General features: G+C 36.2%; 2 non-coding genes across 2 annotated transcripts; both read left to right on the top strand.

Moving 5' to 3' along the window:
• Positions 1-19,801: 19,801 nt before the first annotated feature.
• Positions 19,802-19,873, top strand: TRNAG-UCC (transfer RNA glycine (anticodon UCC)). The gene has a single exon. It is a non-coding gene; the product is annotated as a tRNA-Gly (tRNA).
• Positions 19,874-21,879: 2,006 nt separating this feature from the next.
• TRNAR-ACG (transfer RNA arginine (anticodon ACG)) lies at positions 21,880-21,952 on the top strand. Its single transcript has one exon. It is a non-coding gene; the product is annotated as a tRNA-Arg (tRNA).
• The last annotated feature ends 890 nt before the right edge of the window (positions 21,953-22,842 follow it).

The raw sequence follows: 22,842 nt of genomic DNA, 5'->3' as shown, positions 1-22,842 counted from the left end.
CAGTTTTCCATGTTAATTTGAAATAGAATAACGAACAATATTATGAATTATATGAACAGCCAGAATTTTTTTGTTGAACGTCAAGTACAGTCGGTGCAAAAATTTCGGGCACCCTCCTATTAAAAACATAATCTCATTAGACTGTAATGGCATATTACAGTTCCCCGGCGTCGTTAAAAAAATTTTTGTTTGAATAACAAAATTTTGTTGAATAGAATTAACATGTATTAATACTAATAAACTAACTACTCACTTATACTCTCATGCACTCAAATGAGACAGTGTAACATTCACTTTGGGTATTGAGATAGAAGTTCCCGTTTTTTGTCCTCGGTACAGTTGAAAAGCTTAAGATTCTGGAAATTGTGAGTTCCGATACTTTCACCTTTTAGATTGTGTAATACGGCGCAATTTTTCAATAATTTAACTGCTAAAAACGTTCACAAAGGAACAGGACGGACAGGAGTTCCAGCTGAGATATTGAAAGAGACAACTCATAGGGTTTCACTCGCAAACTGGCATATCCAATGACATTAAGATCTAGTTTCTCGACTATCACTCCCTTCATTTGTTAGAATTCCATTTCCGCCATTAGTTTGTATTTGCGAAGGGGCAGAATTCTGAGATCTACTTGCACAGTTATTAGTAACATTACCGCCTTGACCATTACCGTTTTCTCTTCTCCGGTACGCCCCGTTAAAGTTCCTCCTATTATCGTCCCTATTTGGGTTCGATTCCCCCATTGTGCGGTCATAGGGGCGATAACCCCGGCGATTGTTAAACATCGGTCGGTTACGGTACAGACGTCGACCATTATATTGATTGCTTTCCGAGCCACACCCACTCGGATAACGAGATCCAGCTTGGGTGTAACTCAGAAAGTCCGTTTGGCAACTAGCCGTTGCCTTGCTTTTCACGGGTTTCACAACTTTCGCTTGTCGGGCGAAATACCTCTTTGGTGGGCCTCCAGTTTCTTTCCCACACAGGGCAGCTAGGCGTGACGTAACTTCTCGCACCGTTTGGCACAAGTGGGAAGCAATAGCCCGCGACTCATCTGGTGGAAGAGCGTTTACTATGATGTCTACTAGTTCGGCTTGCGATGGATTTTCTGCGATCTGGTAATACAATTCTATGATCTTCCAAGCATAGTCCAAAAGGGACCCATACTTGGCTCGATCATATCTTAAAGATTGGAGGTTGCGTTTCTGAAGCCTCTCTATATGTTCATTGCAGTATTCTTCCTTAAAAAGGATCAGGAAATCGTCAAACGTATGGATTCTATATTTAATGGAAGCAAACCACGCGCCTGATGCTGCAATTAAAAGTTTCTCGACTATTTGCAAACGTTCTCTATCGGTCAGCTGATACATTTCTAAGCACTGCTGCAATCTACGCAGGAAAACACGAGGCTGTCCATTAGTGATATTCCCATCAAACGTGGGAAACGTTCGATGTCCCTCAGTGAAACCTTGGAACCCATACTAACATAAGCAGGGGAATAGTTACTGGGAATTAACATATTATCCTGTACAATCGGGGTCGTCACCGGATTTACCACCGACGACGTCGTAGCGGTGTTATAATTACCCATATAATTAAAAGGGATTCTGTTGGTCGTATTAAATATGTTGGGCTCCATCCCCGGACCAATCGCACTCGTGAACAACGACTCAGAATGGCACCCATCTCCTCTTCCCGGCAACACGCTATGTGATTGTATACCTCCATGTAAGGAGGGAGCACTCACGCTAGTGACCGTAGTCGTCACAACACTCGACTGATTCGGCACACTATTGGAATTAAACCATGACTTTGGTTCTGACCGATGCATGGGGTAGTGCGTCGCAATATCCCGTGCATCAACTGACATTAAATTTTCTTTTCCTGCGCTACAGGTAGTTGTTATAGCAGGTAATATTTCTGAGGAATCGCTACCGGGGAAAGGATAGGTTACCTCTGATTTTCCGCGACTAGGTTTTGTTATTTCTTTTTGAATATTTACTATGTCGTTCTGAATTTTCGAAATTTTTTGATCAGTTTCTTCCAGTTTGGTTTCCAATGATAAATCTGACAAGGTTGACTTTAAACTATCAATTTCGGCCTGCTGTGTTTCTAATTTATTGTTGATTTTATGCAATTTGGTATCTATTTGTTCAATTTCAGAATTTACATGATCTAATTTACCCTCAGTCTCCTGCTGAAGTTGCTTTAGGGAATGCTGAGCCTCGCATCTGACCAAATCAATTTCAGTAGACGTTTGCTCCCTCAATGTAGTTATTGAGGAAGCAAAGTCCGAACATATGTTGTCGATTTTCTTGGTTAGTACCTCAAATCTAGATTCGGTTTCTCGTTTCGAGGTGTCAAATTTCTCATTTATTTCACGTCTCATCTCTCGGCTATTCTCATCTATTTTTTCATTTATTTCGCGTCTCATTTCCCGACTATTTTCATTCATTTCATACCTCATCTGTTGATTATCCCGATCAATTTTCTGTAACATCTGTTGCAATGAAAGGAGGAGAGCGTCATTATTAGATGACACAGTCTTCCTTTGCTCTTCTTTGGTTTTATCACCACTTGAATCCCCATCTTTTTCATCATCATCGAGGTCAGATATCTCCACTGGAGATATTTGGCCTCGGTTCTTCGGGTTACTATACCCTCGCTCACCGTCTGAATCGGGATGTTCATTTTCTTTCTCAGAGGATAAACTCATGGGTTCACGCGACTGGTGGAGCTTCCCCTCACATTCTTTACAATATTTAACTATCTCACCAGCCCGGACCTTTTCTGCATTTTCAGCAGTATCCTCTAAATTAATACAACTGAAATGAATCCATTTCAGCCCACACTCGTGACACCTCACTAGCCTACGGGAGACGCGAGCTCTTTTCTCTTTACTTTCTAATGTACATTGTGTACATGAGACTTCCGCGTTCTCGTGTGATACAACGTCTCTATTGGTTGCCATAGTTTCCATACAAAAAGACACAATATAAACACATGCAATTATATACTTATAGACTAACAATACTTATTATTCAGGTACTGTTCATAAATTAAAGGACTCCTATCTAATTCCCTCCTTGGGTCAACTTCCAGCATTTTCAAATTTTAGAATTCACTTTGACAAATTCCTTCATTTCCCCCTTTCTACAGAGAGAGACAAAGATAGCAGAACAGCCAATGACTATGATTATTTAATCTCATTGTGACTTTTTAATTATTCACCTTTTATGGCCAAGTCAATATGTGCTCGATCCTAAACAGTGTTTAATAAATAATTTCAGATTCGTTACCAGGGAAAACAATTGTTTCCATGGTAACTATCCGACGTCAACGGTCGCCAATTGAAAGAAAACGTAAAAAAAAGTAGTAGTAAACGAAGAAAAGAGCAATGTAGAGGAGAGGAGTCGCTAAAATTACTTCTCTTTAACGAGGACGATTACGAAACATCACCTACTGATTGAAATCCAGATTATTTCCCAATAAAGTAAATTCCAATAAACTTTCTTGTTATTGTTAATTATTCCATATCGGACTCCCGAAGAAAACTCATCGAAACAACTTATTGACCGTGCCAATAGCGACTACTCTCAGTCATGACTCCGTTTTCTTTCATTCAGAAATAGAAAAGAAAGAGAAGAAAGTAGAAGGGTAAAAGAAGGAGGTAGAAAAAGAAGAAAGAAAAAGACAGAGGGTATTTTAATAAGAAACAGATTACTGGATAATTCCGGAAATATAGTAAAAGGTCGGGAAAGTCGTTGAAAGATGAATCATTCTAAATGTTATTAACGACTAATCAATTTTGGAATGCTTCGGAATAGACACATGTTCCCTCATACCACCCAGACCTAGCTCCAGGCACCACGATCGTGGGGTTGCCCAGACCTAGACCTGGAAACGAGAAAAGTGAAATCATTCTTTGTACTGTTATTCCAACCGGTGATTGATAACCATCCAGCATCTGAACTTTGTTCTCTAGGATCGACCACACATATGAATTAGCCAAGAAAGAAAAAAAAATCAAACTTATGAACTCAATATAAATTTATGTATCGTATCAATAAGAGTCTCAACTTCCTGGAAGAAAGATGTCGTATTTAGGCTCATCCTGCTATTTTTGTTTCACTCCTAGAGCCGATTTAAACCATTAGTAGCGGTCCTTCATGACCTAGGATATTTACCTTAACACATCTATTAAAACATGACACATATATTACAGATGTTAATATGACAAATGATATCACTAAAATTACTTAAATTAAATCTATCATGCATTCACACGCTCACTCACTCAGGACAGTGTATATATGTTTAAAGGAAAATCAACTAGCTACAAGGGTACAAATAGTTTATTACCTTCATAGTGAAAAGAAAAGACAAAACAAATAATTATGAAGAAAATATTAAAAGCACAAATTCTTGGTTATATATTAATAGAGTACATAGTGTTATATTTTAGTAAATTTTTGTATATTCAATCATATTGACAAATGGAAAGAAAAGAAAAAAAATATAATTACATGTATCATATCTTAGGCATGCTAAAGCAAAATTATGATTTGCGACATACGCAAAAAAGACACTTATTTCACTTAAAAAAAATTGGACAAAGAGGAAAGAAAAGAGAGAAAAAAAACTTTTAGATGTATTAGAACTTATATGAGTCTCTACCTCACATTGAGCAATAAAATATTAATAATTTTGAGCGTTAAAATCACAAATCACGCACTAGTCGTAGTGTCCAAAACATTTCGCTCCATTTAACTTAGTTTGTATATATATATATATATATATATATATATATATATATATATATATATATATATATATAATTAGTGGTTTACAAAAACCATTCATCGACTATATTTGGTTTGTAGCTCTTAACTGTTTATATCTGCAATCGCACACTGCTACGTTTATACCCATCTAGGGATTTCGAAAAAATCACTTACACCAGAGGATGTTTCTCCTCTTAGACGGTCTATTTCCAAACTTATTAATTGAATAATTTCAAGTTATTTATCCAACACTGGGACACGTCATGAGACCTTTCCTTTAGATCACTTTTGTATATATGTATACATGGTTCGGATTTAAAAAAAAAACGATCTTCCACAGGTGTACGGAGTATGATGGTTCAAATTGAGGATGGAAAAAAACTGGTCAAGTCACAGGATACATATGCAGGTGAGAAGGATTCAAGGTGCACTTTCCACAATGATTTTAGGTTAGTTGTTCAGGGATAATATTCGTTATGATGTGGGTTACGTTTAGACCTGCCGTTACTTTTCAATACATGCCATTACATAATTACAGAGGTTATCATTTACATTGATTCAGAAGAAAAGGAAAATTACTTGAGTGCACGGCGGTATTCTTGACAAAATCTACATTCTTAAATTCGTCGGAAAACTCACTGGTAAACTATAGCAACCAATACACGTTTAGGGGGACAGACACGAGCGCTCTTACATATATTCATAATACATTTAATATCATACTTTTACTTTAAAATCATATTCACATACTAATTACATATACATTTCGACGTATTCATTTCTCTATATATATATATATTTATAATAAATGCGCACACATTTAAATTAATCACCCCAACAATAATTTTTGAAAAGGTTGCAACATTGTCCAAGAAAACAAATGACTTCCAACATTACATTTGAAAAGAATTGAATTTTTTATCTGATACCGCGCGTCTATAAATTTTAGCTTTTATATAATCAATTCGTGCTTAAATAATGAAAAAAACTTTGTGAGGCAGGCACGTAACACAGAGCATTCCTAAAGATATAACTAGATAACCTAAAATACAATTTCTGGGCCCAGGTCAACTACAAGGTAAACAAAAACCAAAAGAGAAAGGAAAGTAACCAACGGATTTAAAAAAAACTTAAGGGGACGACGGTGAAAGAACGTAATTGAAGTGTCGTCAAATATGAAGTCTTTGTTCATTTCGGCGATAGGTCAAAATGTGATGGAGGACCCAATCATTATCTACTCTATCCATGAATTGTGTATTGCAACATCTCAGCTGGTAATTTCAGATCAGAGTTGTACGTTAAATAAATCGTAAGCAACAAGTTCAAAAATCGGGGGGGGAAGGTTGAAATTAAAAAAAAACTCGAAGAAATGAAGACAGAGAGAGAGATAGAGAAGAAGGAAGACGAAGAATAGGGGCGCCAAAGACTTAAGTGAGAAATAACTAACGCTACAAAGATAGAAGTCGAATTTCACTCTCAACAAATCCATAGCCAAAATATTCTTAACATGCCAAAAGGGTGGTCTACTCAAATACGTAGACTCAAGGGGGCGCCCTGCTGCCAAGGATGCAAGTTCTGTGTCCATCAGATCCCAATCCCACAAGAGTTTGGTTGTAAGATTGAAATCCGAGCCCCGTATCCGGCCCAGACCAGCAGGATAAAAGGAGAGGGGGAAGGGACCAGGTAACTGCGTCCCCAATTTTGAAATCTCTAAGTAAGAAAAAAATATTCGACCCCTCAGAAGAACTAAGAAGGTTCAAGGACAGTAATGAAACTAGAGTAAAAGTATTAGCTAAGATATCCCTAATTAATGATTTGCCAAAATAAAAAAATATTAAATAAACTGGATTTTGGATCGGTGATTTCTATTGCCAAACTTCACCGATAGCTCCCCTTCGCAGAATGCGCTAAATTCTGAGGCATCGATTAATTTCCATCACTATCTAGTTTGGAAACTAAGAAAAGAAAACGAAAATATTCAAGGGGGGAGGGGTCGATGCCCGGGTACGGTATAATAAATTGCAATAATTAATTGTTTTGATTCTGTAACCCTATCAAAGCTGTCGCCTCCATGAACATTGTAAGCTAGCCCGAGTAGGTGACGTGAAGAAAAAAAAATCTCACGGAGCAGGATATTCTATTTTAAAACCGACCAGAAAATATAATTCACTACAGCCCTGTTGTATAACTATTACTGTCTTTTCATAATTTATTATTCAATATGTCTAGTCAGCGATTATATGATGCTACCCATGCTATCAGATGGTATTACTATGGTTGATTATTATTATAACACATTAAACTACAAAGTATTACCATAGTCCGACTATATATCGCCCTCCGGTCCGCGTGATATTATGGTGCAGGGGTCAGAACCCGAGATGTTTGTAGCTACACGTATCTATTCAATATATATATATACCCACACGTGGCGAAGTATTCACTGGGCTACTATATATATTTAACTATATGGGTGTCCTATCTTCTATATTCATTTACTACAATATTCATATACTTTCATATTCATATTCATATTCATATTCATATAATATTCATATCATCATTCTTTTCATTTATTACGACGCTATTTTTACAAACACCCTATCTCCTCTATCTACGCCCAGCTCATATACACATTTCATCATAACACTTTAAAATCTATAATCACTACAAACATTTCCCATTCCGATCACCGCACGACAACCTCACTCGAACTCAAGACTCTTTCATCACACACACAATACTATGTAATACCTGGTAGCTTTATTAAGAACGAAAAAAAATCCTACGTATGTTCACTGAAAATAGAATTATCTGCGATAATATTTAATGGTTATGAAATTCTGCAGCAACAATGAAATTATTCTGCAGCCACAAAGAAAAAATGAACATTTAATATAATTTCAAAGCGAAGAACTAGCATCATATCGCCCGACTTCTGTTAAGAAATTACGTATTGTTTATTTACTTAAATATTTCGATTTCTAGACTAAGCAGAATGTTGTAATTTTCAGAAAATATTAATTTTGGGTCACTTAACCTAACTGTACATCCATATGGGCTGTGAATTATACCTTCTAGGTTTTATTTCGAAAAGAAAGGTCAATTTCATGGAAACTAAATCACTAAGAACATCGACATACGAATGGCGGTTAGTACTGACTTTTGACACTAGGGGCTAGCGACGATATAATCAACCCTTGAACAACTGAATGTGACCTTGTACACGGAATTATTGTACTATATTACGTTCACTTTTAAATATTGTGTATGAGTTCACTTAATGACGGAATAATAAAAAAAATATCGCATAGCAAATACTACACTGTCCATATTTAATTATCTCACACACTCTTTCATCACTTAACTACCACTACCACTGATACTACATTACAAATATACACATACTACTTAAACTACAAGACACATCATGCCAATACACACCAATCATCACTATCGTTAATACATGTTATACTAATAAATATACACAGACAACATTCAGATTTTACCATTTTAAATCGGCTCGAAAGGAAAGGGAAAGAAAGGAACAGGGCCAACTGTCCCTTGTATTTACTAAATCACATTCTTAAAATCAACCTGTTTAATCAATGCCCCGAGGGGACATATCGAAGTGTTGACTAACAATAGGACCCCTGCCCTGAAGGGGCAGGAACCCGGAACAAACTACATGTTCAACTCATCCCGCTGGAAGCCGTACTCCCAATTCGGGAGTCAGATAGGAGCCCTTACTGTAAATTTACACGTGCATTGTGATTACTATTCTAACTACAACAAAATTAAATGCCGCCATGTATGTAAAAAAAAATCACTCGCTACCTACATAAACAAATCTATAATGGACAGGTCTTGTAACCCTCAATTAGCAGGAAAATTGGAAGGTGAAAATATCAGGGGAAACACTAATCTTCAGAACCGGTTTTAGGAAAAGAAAACGGAAATCACACTACTTCGGAATCCTGTCCATAGCGATCGGTGGATGCAATCATGGCGTCACTATATTGCACTTACTATTTCAGTTTTTTAGTCCAGTTTTACTATGAAATTTAATAGTTCATGGCTCCTCAAGACTTCCAGTGATTGTACATGTTAATAAAATCCCAAATATTACCTTGTTTGCAGCTTTTCTAGCTCCTTTTCGACTTTTTAAGCTAGACGATCAGAATCTAGTGTCTTCAGTAACACTTCCCGGCATGGAATGGAAATAATTGCGCCCTAATATCATAGCGTGGGTTTATCATCCAATCAAAACAAAGCATTTTTGGCGGTGGGGCTTTGAAACAAATAAAATTTGGTAAAATCTGGATTAAACTAGTTTTTAGAGGGACCTAGGTATCTAAAGAGAGGTGAAGGGTGGTCCTGAAAATTCTGTCGAATTTTAGATTGGTTATTTAATCTGAAAGTTCCGTCCAATAGTGGACCTATGTTTTCAAATAGCACTGACACCGTAAGAATTGTAATAATCCATTTACACATCCATATACAAGACTTATAACTAATTTAAAATATAAATAAAGATATTGATTCCCAAAACTATAATCCGTAATGAATTTTTTTACAGTTTTCCATGTTAATTTGAAATAGAATAACGAACAATATTATGAATTATATGAACAGCCAGAATTTTTTTGTTGAACGTCAAGTACAGTCGGTGCAAAAATTTCGGGCACCCTCCTATTAAAAACATAATCTCATTAGACTGTAATGGCATATTACAGTTCCCCGGCGTCGTTAAAAAAATTTTTGTTTGAATAACAAAATTTTGTTGAATAGAATTAACATGTATTAATACTAATAAACTAACTACTCACTTATACTCTCATGCACTCAAATGAGACAGTGTAACATTCACTTTGGGTATTGAGATAGAAGTTCCCGTTTTTTGTCCTCGGTACAGTTGAAAAGCTTAAGATTCTGGAAATTGTGAGTTCCGATACTTTCACCTTTTAGATTGTGTAATACGGCGCAATTTTTCAATAATTTAACTGCTAAAAACGTTCACAAAGGAACAGGACGGACAGGAGTTCCAGCTGAGATATTGAAAGAGACAACTCATAGGGTTTCACTCGCAAACTGGCATATCCAATGACATTAAGATCTAGTTTCTCGACTATCACTCCCTTCATTTGTTAGAATTCCATTTCCGCCATTAGTTTGTATTTGCGAAGGGGCAGAATTCTGAGATCTACTTGCACAGTTATTAGTAACATTACCGCCTTGACCATTACCGTTTTCTCTTCTCCGGTACGCCCCGTTAAAGTTCCTCCTATTATCGTCCCTATTTGGGTTCGATTCCCCCATTGTGCGGTCATAGGGGCGATAACCCCGGCGATTGTTAAACATCGGTCGGTTACGGTACAGACGTCGACCATTATATTGATTGCTTTCCGAGCCACACCCACTCGGATAACGAGATCCAGCTTGGGTGTAACTCAGAAAGTCCGTTTGGCAACTAGCCGTTGCCTTGCTTTTCACGGGTTTCACAACTTTCGCTTGTCGGGCGAAATTCCTCTTTGGTGGGCCTCCAGTTTCTTTCCCACACAGGGCAGCTAGGCGTGACGTAACTTCTCGCACCGTTTGGCACAAGTGGGAAGCAATAGCCCGCGACTCATCTGGTGGAAGAGCGTTTACTATGATGTCTACTAGTTCGGCTTGCGATGGATTTTCTGCGATCTGGTAATACAATGCTATGATCTTCCAAGCATAGTCCAAAAGGGACCCATACTTGGCTCGATCATATCTTAAAGATTGGAGGTTGCGTTTCTGAAGCCTCTCTATATGTTCATTGCAGTATTCTTCCTTAAAAAGGATCAGGAAATCGTCAAACGTATGGATTCTATATTTAATGGAAGCAAACCACGCGCCTGATGCTGCAATTAAAAGTTTCTCGACTATTTGCAAACGTTCTCTATCGGTCAGCTGATACATTTCTAAGCACTGCTGCAATCTACGCAGGAAAACACGAGGCTGTCCATTAGTGATATTCCCATCAAACGTGGGAAACGTTCGATGTCCCTCAGTGAAACCTTGGAACCCATACTAACATAAGCAGGGGAATAGTTACTGGGAATTAACATATTATCCTGTACAATCGGGGTCGTCACCGGATTTACCACCGACGACGTCGTAGCGGTGTTATAATTACCCATATAATTAAAAGGGATTCTGTTGGTCGTATTAAATATGTTGGGCTCCATCCCCGGACCAATCGCACTCGTGAACAACGACTCAGAATGGCACCCATCTCCTCTTCCCGGCAACACGCTATGTGATTGTATACCTCCATGTAAGGAGGGAGCACTCACGCTAGTGACCGTAGTCGTCACAACACTCGACTGATTCGGCACACTATTGGAATTAAACCATGACTTTGGTTCTGACCGATGCATGGGGTAGTGCGTCGCAATATCCCGTGCATCAACTGACATTAAATTTTCTTTTCCTGCGCTACAGGTAGTTGTTATAGCAGGTAATATTTCTGAGGAATCGCTACCGGGGAAAGGATAGGTTACCTCTGATTTTCCGCGACTAGGTTTTGTTATTTCTTTTTGAATATTTACTATGTCGTTCTGAATTTTCGAAATTTTTTGATCAGTTTCTTCCAGTTTGGTTTCCAATGATAAATCTGACAAGGTTGACTTTAAACTATCAATTTCGGCCTGCTGTGTTTCTAATTTATTGTTGATTTTATGCAATTTGGTATCTATTTGTTCAATTTCAGAATTTACATGATCTAATTTACCCTCAGTCTCCTGCTGAAGTTGCTTTAGGGAATGCTGAGCCTCGCATCTGACCAAATCAATTTCAGTAGACGTTTGCTCCCTCAATGTAGTTATTGAGGAAGCAAAGTCCGAACATATGTTGTCGATTTTCTTGGTTAGTACCTCAAATCTAGATTCGGTTTCTCGTTTCGAGGTGTCAAATTTCTCATTTATTTCACGTCTCATCTCTCGGCTATTCTCATCTATTTTTTCATTTATTTCGCGTCTCATTTCCCGACTATTTTCATTCATTTCATACCTCATCTGTTGATTATCCCGATCAATTTTCTGTAACATCTGTTGCAATGAAAGGAGGAGAGCGTCATTATTAGATGACACAGTCTTCCTTTGCTCTTCTTTGGTTTTATCACCACTTGAATCCCCATCTTTTTCATCATCATCGAGGTCAGATATCTCCACTGGAGATATTTGGCCTCGGTTCTTCGGGTTACTATACCCTCGCTCACCGTCTGAATCGGGATGTTCATTTTCTTTCTCAGAGGATAAACTCATGGGTTCACGCGACTGGTGGAGCTTCCCCTCACATTCTTTACAATATTTAACTATCTCACCAGCCCGGACCTTTTCTGCATTTTCAGCAGTATCCTCTAAATTAATACAACTGAAATGAATCCATTTCAGCCCACACTCGTGACACCTCACTAGCCTACGGGAGACGCGAGCTCTTTTCTCTTTACTTTCTAATGTACATTGTGTACATGAGACTTCCGCGTTCTCGTGTGATACAACGTCTCTATTGGTTGCCATAGTTTCCATACAAAAAGACACAATATAAACACATGCAATTATATACTTATAGACTAACAATACTTATTATTCAGGTACTGTTCATAAATTAAAGGACTCCTATCTAATTCCCTCCTTGGGTCAACTTCCAGCATTTTCAAATTTTAGAATTCACTTTGACAAATTCCTTCATTTCCCCCTTTCTACAGAGAGAGACAAAGATAGCAGAACAGCCAATGACTATGATTATTTAATCTCATTGTGACTTTTTAATTATTCACCTTTTATGGCCAAGTCAATATGTGCTCGATCCTAAACAGTGTTTAATAAATAATTTCAGATTCGTTACCAGGGAAAACAATTGTTTCCATGGTAACTATCCGACGTCAACGGTCGCCAATTGAAAGAAAACGTAAAAAAAAGTAGTAGTAAACGAAGAAAAGAGCAATGTAGAGGAGAGGAGTCGCTAAAATTAATTCTCTTTAACGAGGACGATTACGAAACATCACCTACTGATTGAAATCCAGATTATTTCCCAATAAAGTAAATTCCAATAAACTTTCTTGTTATTGTTAATTATTCCATATCGGACTCCCGAAGAAAACTCATCGAAACAACTTATTGACCGTGCCAATAGCGACTACTCTCAGTCATGACTCCGTTTTCTTTCATTCAGAAATAGAAAAGAAAGAGAAGAAAGTAGAAGGGTAAAAGAAGGAGGTAGAAAAAGAAGAAAGAAAAAGACAGAGGGTATTTTAATAAGAAACAGATTACTGGATAATTCCGGAAATATAGTAAAAGGTCGGGAAAGTCGTTGAAAGATGAATCATTCTAAATGTTATTAACGACTAATCAATTTTGGAATGCTTCGGAATAGACACATGTTCCCTCATACCACCCAGACCTAGCTCCAGGCACCACGATCGTGGGGTTGCCCAGACCTAGACCTGGAAACGAGAAAAGTGAAATCATTCTTTGTACTGTTATTCCAACCGGTGATTGATAACCATCCAGCATCTGAACTTTGTTCTCTAGGATCGACCACACATATGAATTAGCCAAGAAAGAAAAAAAAATCAAACTTATGAACTCAATATAAATTTATGTATCGTATCAATAAGAGTCTCAACTTCCTGGAAGAAAGATGTCGTATTTAGGCTCATCCTGCTATTTTTGTTTCACTCCTAGAGCCGATTTAAACCATTAGTAGCGGTCCTTCATGACCTAGGATATTTACCTTAACACATCTATTAAAACATGACACATATATTACAGATGTTAATATGACAAATGATATCACTAAAATTACTTAAATTAAATCTATCATGCATTCACACGCTCACTCACTCAGGACAGTGTATATATGTTTAAAGGAAAATCAACTAGCTACAAGGGTACAAATAGTTTATTACCTTCATAGTGAAAAGAAAAGACAAAACAAATAATTATGAAGAAAATATTAAAAGCACAAATTCTTGGTTATATATTAATAGAGTACATAGTGTTATATTTTAGTAAATTTTTGTATATTCAATCATATTGACAAATGGAAAGAAAAGAAAAAAAAATATAATTACATGTATCATATCTTAGGCATGCTAAAGCAAAATTATGATTTGCGACATACGCAAAAAAGACACTTATTTCACTTAAAAAAATTGGACAAAGAGGAAAGAAAAGAGAGAAAAAAAACTTTTAGATGTATTAGAACTTATATGAGTCTCTACCTCACATTGAGCAATAAAATATTAATAATTTTGAGCGTTCAAATCACAAATCACGCACTAGTCGTAGTGTCCAAAACATTTCGCTCCATTTAACTTAGTTTGTATATATATATATATATATATATATATATATATATATATATATATATATATATATATATATATATATATATATAACTAGTGGTTTACAAAAACCATTCATCGACTATATTTGGTTTGTAGCTCTTAACTGTTTATATCTGCAATCGCACACTGCTACGTTTATACCCATCTAGGGATTTCGAAAAAATCACTTACACCAGAGGATGTTTCTCCTCTTAGACGGTCTATTTCCAAACTTATTAATTGAATAATTTCAAGTTATTTATCCAACACTGGGACACGTCATGAGACCTTTCCTTTAGATCACTTTTGTATATATGTATACATGGTTCGGATTTAAAAAAAAAACGATCTTCCACAGGTGTACGGAGTATGATGGTTCAAATTGAGGATGGAAAAAAACTGGTCAAGTCACAGGATACATATGCAGGTGAGAAGGATTCAAGGTGCACTTTCCACAATGATTTTAGGTTAGTTGTTCAGGGATAATATTCGTTATGATGTGGGTTACGTTTAGACCTGCCGTTACTTTTCAATACATGCCATTACATAATTACAGAGGTTATCATTTACATTGATTCAGAAGAAAAGGAAAATTACTTGAGTGCACGGCGGTATTCTTGACAAAATCTACATTCTTAAATTCGTCGGAAAACTCACTGGTAAACTATAGCAACCAATACACGTTTAGGGGGACAGACACGAGCGCTCTTACATATATTCATAATACATTTAATATCATACTTTTACTTTAAAATCATATTCACATACTAATTACATATACATTTCGACGTATTCATTTCTCTATATATATATATATTTATAATAAATGCGCACACATTTAAATTAATCACCCCAACAATAATTTTTGAAAAGGTTGCAACATTGTCCAAGAAAACAAATGACTTCCAACATTACATTTGAAAAGAATTGAATTTTTTATCTGATACCGCGCGTCTATAAATTTTAGCTTTTATATAATCAATTCGTGCTTAAATAATGAAAAAAAAACTTTGTGAGGCAGGCACGTAACACAGAGCATTCCTAAAGATATAACTAGATAACCTAAAATACAATTTCTGGGCCCAGGTCAACTACAAGGTAAACAAAAACCAAAAGAGAAAGGAAAGTAACCAACGGATTAAAAAAAACTTAAGGGGACGACGGTGAAAGAACGTAATTGAAGTGTCGTCAAATATGAAGTCTTTGTTCATTTCGGCGATAGGTCAAAATGTGATGGAGGACCCAATCATTATCTACTCTATCCATGAATTGTGTATTGCAACATCTCAGCTGGTAATTTCAGATCAGAGTTGTACGTTAAATAAATCGTAAGCAACAAGTTCAAAAATCGGGGGGGGAAGGTTGAAATTAAAAAAAAACTCGAAGAAATGAAGACAGAGAGAGAGATAGAGAAGAAGGAAGACGAAGAATAGGGGCGCCAAAGACTTAAGTGAGAAATAACTAACGCTACAAAGATAGAAGTCGAATTTCACTCTCAACAAATCCATAGCCAAAATATTCTTAACATGCCAAAAGAGTGGTCTACTCAAATACGTAGACTCAAGGGGGCGCCCTGCTGCCAAGGATGCAAGTTCTGTGTCCATCAGATCCCAATCCCACAAGAGTTTGGTTGTAAGATTGAAATCCGAGCCCCGTATCCGGCCCAGACCAGCAGGATAAAAGGAGAGGGGGAAGGGACCAGGTAACTGCGTCCCCAATTTTGAAATCTCTAAGTAAGAAAAAAATATTCGACCCCTCAGAAGAACTAAGAAGGTTCAAGGACAGTAATGAAACTAGAGTAAAAGTATTAGCTAAGATATCACTAATTAATGATTTGCCAAAATAAAAAAATATTAAATAAACTGGATTTTGGATCGGTGATTTCTATTGCCAAACTTCACCGATAGCTCCCCTTCGCAGAATGCGCTAAATTCTGAGGCATCGATTAATTTCCATCACTATCTAGTTTGGAAACTAAGAAAAGAAAACGAAAATATTCAAGGGAGGAGGGGTCGATGCCCGGGTACGGTATAATAAATTGCAATAATTAATTGTTTTGATTCTGTAACCCTATCAGAGCTGTCGCCTCCATGAACATTGTAAGCTAGCCCGAGTAGGTGACGTGAAGAAAAAAAAATCTCACGGAGCAGGATATTCTATTTTAAAACCGACCAGAAAATATAATTCACTACAGCCCTGTTGTATAACTATTACTGTCTTTTCATAATTTATTATTCAATATGTCTAGTCAGCGATTATATGATGTTACCCATGCTATCAGATGGTATTACTATGTTTGATTATTATTATAACACATTAAACTACAAAGTATTACCATAGTCCGACTATATATCGCCCTCCGGTCCGCGTGATATTATGGTGCAGGGGTCAGAACCCGAGATGTTTGTAGCTACACGTATCTATCTATATTATAAAAGAGAACCTACAAATCCTTTGTTCCCTCATCACGCTAAGACGGCTGAATCAATTTCTTTTATTTTTGGGGGGTTATTAGGATTTGGACCCTAGATGGTTTTTATCATATCACTTTAATTTTTAATTACCAGTGTCTTGAGATAATTGACCATTCAAGTGTCCATAACGTACAAATCCTTTGTCAGTTCATCATAGGTATAAAAATAAACGTATTTATATGCAACCCGCATGACCGTGTCACTCGGCGGGTTAACATAAATGACAGGCGCTATAATGTTAACATTTACTGCAATTTGAAAGCGAAAAAGTAAAAATTATCTAAGTAACAAAGTTTATTGCGTTCCGGGGTGACCGCAGCGAAGCGGGGCGGGTTAACATAAATGACAGGCGATATAATGTTAGCATTTACTGCAATCTTCTATGGTTTTTATCATATCACTTGAAAGCGAAAAAGTAAAAATTATCTAAGTAACAACGTTTATTGCGTTCCGGGGTGACCGCAGCGAAGCGGGGTGAACGCTGCTAGTTCAATATATATATATATATCCACACGTGGCGAAGTATTCACTGGGCTACTATATATATTTGACTATATGGGTGTCCTATCTTCTATATTCATTTACTACAATATTCATATACTTTCATATTCATATTCATATTAATATTCATATAATATTCATATCATCATTCTTTTCATCTATTACGACGCTATTTTTACAAACACCCTGTCTCCTCTATCTACGCCCAGCTCATATACACATTTCATCATAACACTTTAAAATCTATAATCACTACAAACATTTCCCATTCCGATCACCGCACGACAACCTCACTCGAACTCAAGACTCTTTCACCACACACACAATACTATGTAATACCTGGTAGCTTTATTAAGAACGAAAAAAAATCCTACGTATGTTCACTGAAAATAGAATTATCTGCGATAATATTTAATGGTTATGAAATTCTGCAGCAACAATGAAATTATTCTGCAGCCACAAAGAAAAAATGAACATTTAATATAATTTCAAAGCGAAGAACTAGCATCATATCGTACGACTTCTGTTAAGAAATTACGTATTGTTTATTTACTTAAATATTTCGATTTCTAGACTAAGCAGAATGTTGTAATTTTCAGAAAATATTAATTTTGGGTCACTTAACCTAACTGTACATCCATATGGGCAGTGAATTATACCTTCTAGGTTTTATTTCGAAAAGAAAGGTCAATTTCATGGAAACTAAATCACTAAGAACATCGACATACGAATGGCGGTTAGTACTGACTTTTGACACTAGGGGCTAGCGACGATATAATCAACCCTTGAACAACTGAATGTGACCTTGTACACGGAATTATTGTACTATATTACGTTCACTTTTAAATATTGTGTATGAGTTCACTTAATGACGGAATAATAAAAAAAATTATCGCATAGCAAATACTACACTGTCCATATTTAATTATCTCACACACTCTTTCATCACTTAACTACCACTACCACTGATACTACATTACAAATATACACATACTACTTAAACTACAAGACACATCATGCCAATACACACCAATCATCACTATCATTAATACATGTTATACTAATAAATATACACAGACAACATTCAGATTTTACCATTTTAAATCGGCTCGAAAGGAAAGGGAAAGAAAGGAACGGGCCAACTGTCCCTTGTATTTACTAAATCACATTCTTAAAATCAACCTGTTTAATCAATGCCCCGAGGGGACATATCGAAGTGTTGACTAACAATAGGACCCCTGCCCTGAAGGGGCAGGAACCCGGAACAAACTACATGTTCAACTCATCCCGCTGGAAGCCGTACTCCCAATTCGGGAGTCAGATAGGAGCCCTTACTGTAAATTTACACGTGCATTGTGATTACTATTCTAACTACAACAAAATTAAATGCCGCCATGTATGTAAAAAAAAATCACTCGCTACCTACATAAACAAATCTATAATGGACAGGTCTTGTAACCCTCAATTAGCAGGAAAATTGGAAGGTGAAAATACCAGGGGAAACACTAATCTTCAGAACCGGTTTTAGGAAAAGAAAACGGAAATCACACTACTTCGGAATCCTGTCCATAGCGATCGGTGGATGCAATCATGGCGTCACTATATTGCACTTACTATTTCAGTTTTTTAGTCCAGTTTTACTATGAAATTTAATAGTTCATGGCTCCTCAAGACTTCCAGTGATTGTACATGTTAATAAAATCCCAAATATTACCTTGTTTGCAGCTTTTCTAGCTCCTTTTCGACTTTTTAAGCTAGACGATCAGAATCTAGTGTCTTCAGTAACACTTCCCGGCATGGAATGGAAATAATTGCGCCCTAATATCATAGCGTGGGTTTATCATCCAATCAAAACAAAGCATTTTTGGCGGTGGGGCTTTGAAACAAATAAAATTTGGTAAAATCTGGATTAAACTAGTTTTTAGAGGGACCTAGGTATCTAAAGAGAGGTGAAGGGTGGTCCTGAAAATTCTGTCGAATTTTAGATTGGTTATTTAATCTGAAAGTTCCGTCCAATAGTGGACCTATGTTTTCAAATAGCACTGACACCGTAAGAATTGTAATAATCCATTTACACATCCATATACAAGACTTATAACTAATTTAAAATATAAATAAAGATATTGATTCCCAAAACTATAATCCGTAATGAATTTTTTTACAGTTTTCCATGTTAATTTGAAATAGAATAACGAACAATATTATGAATTATATGAACAGCCAGAATTTTTTTGTTGAACGTCAAGTACAGTCGGTGCAAAAATTTCGGGCACCCTCCTATTAAAAACATAATCTCATTAGACTGTAATGGCATATTACACCTTCATACACGACAAATTAATTAAGGGTACAATATTGACAAGTCTCAAAGCTATACGAATAAATATTATTTCTAAGAACCCTAGTCGTAAACTTTTTTACTGAAATGGGCTCAAGAATCAATTTTGTTTTTTATATTTTTGGATGCTGTTTTGTTTATGTAAACCTGTTTAATGCTTCATTTATAATTTCATTTTCGTCTCGCATATGGAGCAAGAAAATTTTGTTTTAAAATGGGACCCCTCGAACGGTCGAACTGCGGAAATCTTTTCTGTGGTAGCAGTTGCTCTCGGTGTCGGAATATATTGGCGTCAGGCAAGACAACAATATACGTTCTACATAAGGCAAGAGATTTACAACACATCGCGATGGTGGTGTGATGGTTAGCATAGTTGCCTTCCAAGCAGTTGATCCGGGTTCGATTCTCGGCCATCGCAGAGTAATTTTTAATATGTACCTCTTCAATTCTGTCCATGGGAATATGCTAAGTTACTAGTGGCAAATATGTATTTCTCAAAGAATGGTTTCAAAGAGCGCTTTTAGTAATTGCCCTGAATAATCAATTAGAATCGGTTTAAAGTTCTGTAAAATGATTTTTTTATACTGCATATTATTATCGAAAAGATAGTACACTTTTCTGTGCAATAGCGGATTGAGAAGGATCATTTGGTGAAGGGGTAACACCTCCTGGTCAATTAATGTACGTTTGTCACTTGAAAACGTTCGAGGTAAAAAAAAAAAAAAAAAACTACCTATTTGACCGTGAGTGTATCCACAAAAAAGTGTATTCTCTTCCACAATAATACACATATTTTTGCTGGGACAAGGAAAACTATGTGCGTATTATGCCAGTGTCCGTAAAGAAGATTTTACTGCAGCGCCGTAATGTAATTTTTTTTTCTGGAGGGGCAAGTATTATATTTTGGCTCTTTCGTAACATTCGAAAATATGTCCCTTCTTTCCATGCTTCACTTGTTCAGTGTGGGCCCCGGAACCTATGGGCTCTCCTGCACTCCCCTGGTCCCTTCATACATGACAATTTAATTAAAGGTACAATATTGACAAGTCTCAAAGCTATACGAATAAATATTATTTCTAAGACACCTAGTCGTAAACTATTTTACTGAAATGGGCTCAAGAATCAGTTTTGTTTCATATATATTTTGTATGCTGTTTTGTTTATGTAAACCTGTTTGATGCTTCATTTATAATTTCATTTTCGTCTCGTATATGGAGCAAGAAAATTTTGTTTTAAAATGGGACCCCTCGAACGGTCGAACTGCGGAAATCTTTTCTGTGGTAGCAGTTGCTCTCTGCCTTCTAGAAGTTACGGCCTTGTTTTACCTGGGCGAAATCGAAGTAACACATTATGAGATGTTGAGTATATGTTAACTAGAACAATCAATACACGCATAAGCACATTGTGATGGTAGTGTCATTTCAACATGATTACTTCCTAAGCAATTGATGACAATTTGATTCTCATCTACTATATACGGAAGACTCATCAGTATATTTCTCGCTACATGTTAAACTGCCATCATAAAGTTTTTGCAAGAATGTTTTAAAAATCTCATATCATTAAAGTAGCTCTAAGTAAACAAAAATTAATAAAATATTGTTAGATCACTTGCTTAAAATCTACAAAAAATCACAATTATGTAATCCATCTTCGCAAATAAGAAGGACATTTTGTCAGATATTATTACAATTCGTAATATACAAACAAAAATATTCAATTTTTAAAGATTTTTTTCATTTTTCGCTTCCCATCTGTTCTGATACAGAAACCCTTTAAGAGTTGACCAAAACTGTTCAATTGGTCGAAGGTCTGTAGCAAAAGGTGGATTATCTTGTTTACAAAAGATATATTTTCATTGTTATATATGATACCACTTATTTCGCATAGTGAGATGAAGCAAGCTCTGGCCAAAAGACATAATTATAGGAATGGTACTTTCGATATACAGAATAAGTCGTTTCTTAATGTACTTCTGTAAGTACTATCTGTGAAACAATTAAATGCATATTTATCGTGTGATAGTATCGTCTGCTTCCGAAGGAAAAATTAAGACGTCTCTTCTGAAACAGAGACTGCACCACTCAGTTCTATAATATCAAATAAAATACAATTTAAAACAAATTTCATTAGTAGGTATATTAAATAATCTAAGTAATCAAAAATAAAGAAATAACTTAAAACTATATGCAAGCTTAAGTTATCAGTGTAATATCCACACACATCGAAAAAAGTTGGATTTGATATATTTTAAATACAATGTGCTTGGCTTATTAATAACCTGCACATGGCTATAACTTGCAAGACAACACACTTCTCTATTTTAAAATTTAACTTCCGATTACCTGTTGATAATGAGTGAATGTGGAAAATTCTGTAAAGTTGATGGGAATGGAATGAAGCACTTCTAATGTGTTAAGCAACGGCCCAGTGGCGCAACGGATAACGCGTCTGACTACGGATCAGAAGATTCCAGGTTCGAATCCTGGCTGGGTCGTGTTTTTTCACTGATTCTCGAAAGTCTAATAACTAACCGGTAAAGTCGATGGTGCTGTATAACAACAAATACATATCATTAAATGAAATCATAACTAATACTCAATTCTGCTCCAAGAATCACTCCGAATGTAATTTGGAAGACTTCTATTTCTCTCTTCAAAGAATGTTATTGCTTGTGCATTTACATACTTTTGGTAACATCAGTGTTGTTCACTGTTCTAACATACACAGTTTTTCATTACGACGTCATACTACACTCATAGGCATGTATTTTTCACCCGAATATTAAAAATGCCATTTCATAGAATATTTTCAACTATTTCGTAGAATTTCCTTAATTCGAGAGATTTATTCTCTTGAATATGTGTTAGGCCCAATGAAATAGAACCTACAACGGCAATTACTCTGAGTCGGACGTCGAAGTGCAGAAGAGTTTTTATTGTCTTTACTTCACTAGCTGGTCCAATGAGTACTGCATAATACGAATGTTCAAATTGTTATCTCAGTAACAATGGAGAATGTGTCAAATAAAAACTACTTATTTTCAGATCAGCATTCGTGATGTGAAACTAAGGGAAAGCATCTTAGTGTACAGCTATACTAGGATGCGTTTCCCATGTGTTACCGTTGGCAGTGAACGCGATCTAGGTGGCTAATTGGTAATATTCTTTTGTCAGAGTTATAAATCATACTGTGAGCCAATTAGGGATTCCAAGTTTTGCTGTCACACCCTTATTCTCATTCATGCCAATCACGGGAAATAATCCTATTGTGTTACATAAATTTTTCTGTGATTAGCTAATTTTTCGGAATTTTCTTGTATTTTTGTGAATTTTCTTTTGTTATAAACGCACATACTTTACAATATCAGAATTTCAATACTCCCCA

This window comes from Thermobia domestica, chromosome 10 (assembly GCF_964235325.1).
Source record: "Thermobia domestica chromosome 10, izTheDome1.hap1.1, whole genome shotgun sequence".
Lineage (NCBI taxonomy): Eukaryota > Metazoa > Arthropoda > Insecta > Zygentoma > Lepismatidae > Thermobia > Thermobia domestica.
Note: the sequence above shows the minus strand (reverse complement) of the source record. Positions and strands in the feature narration are given on the sequence as shown.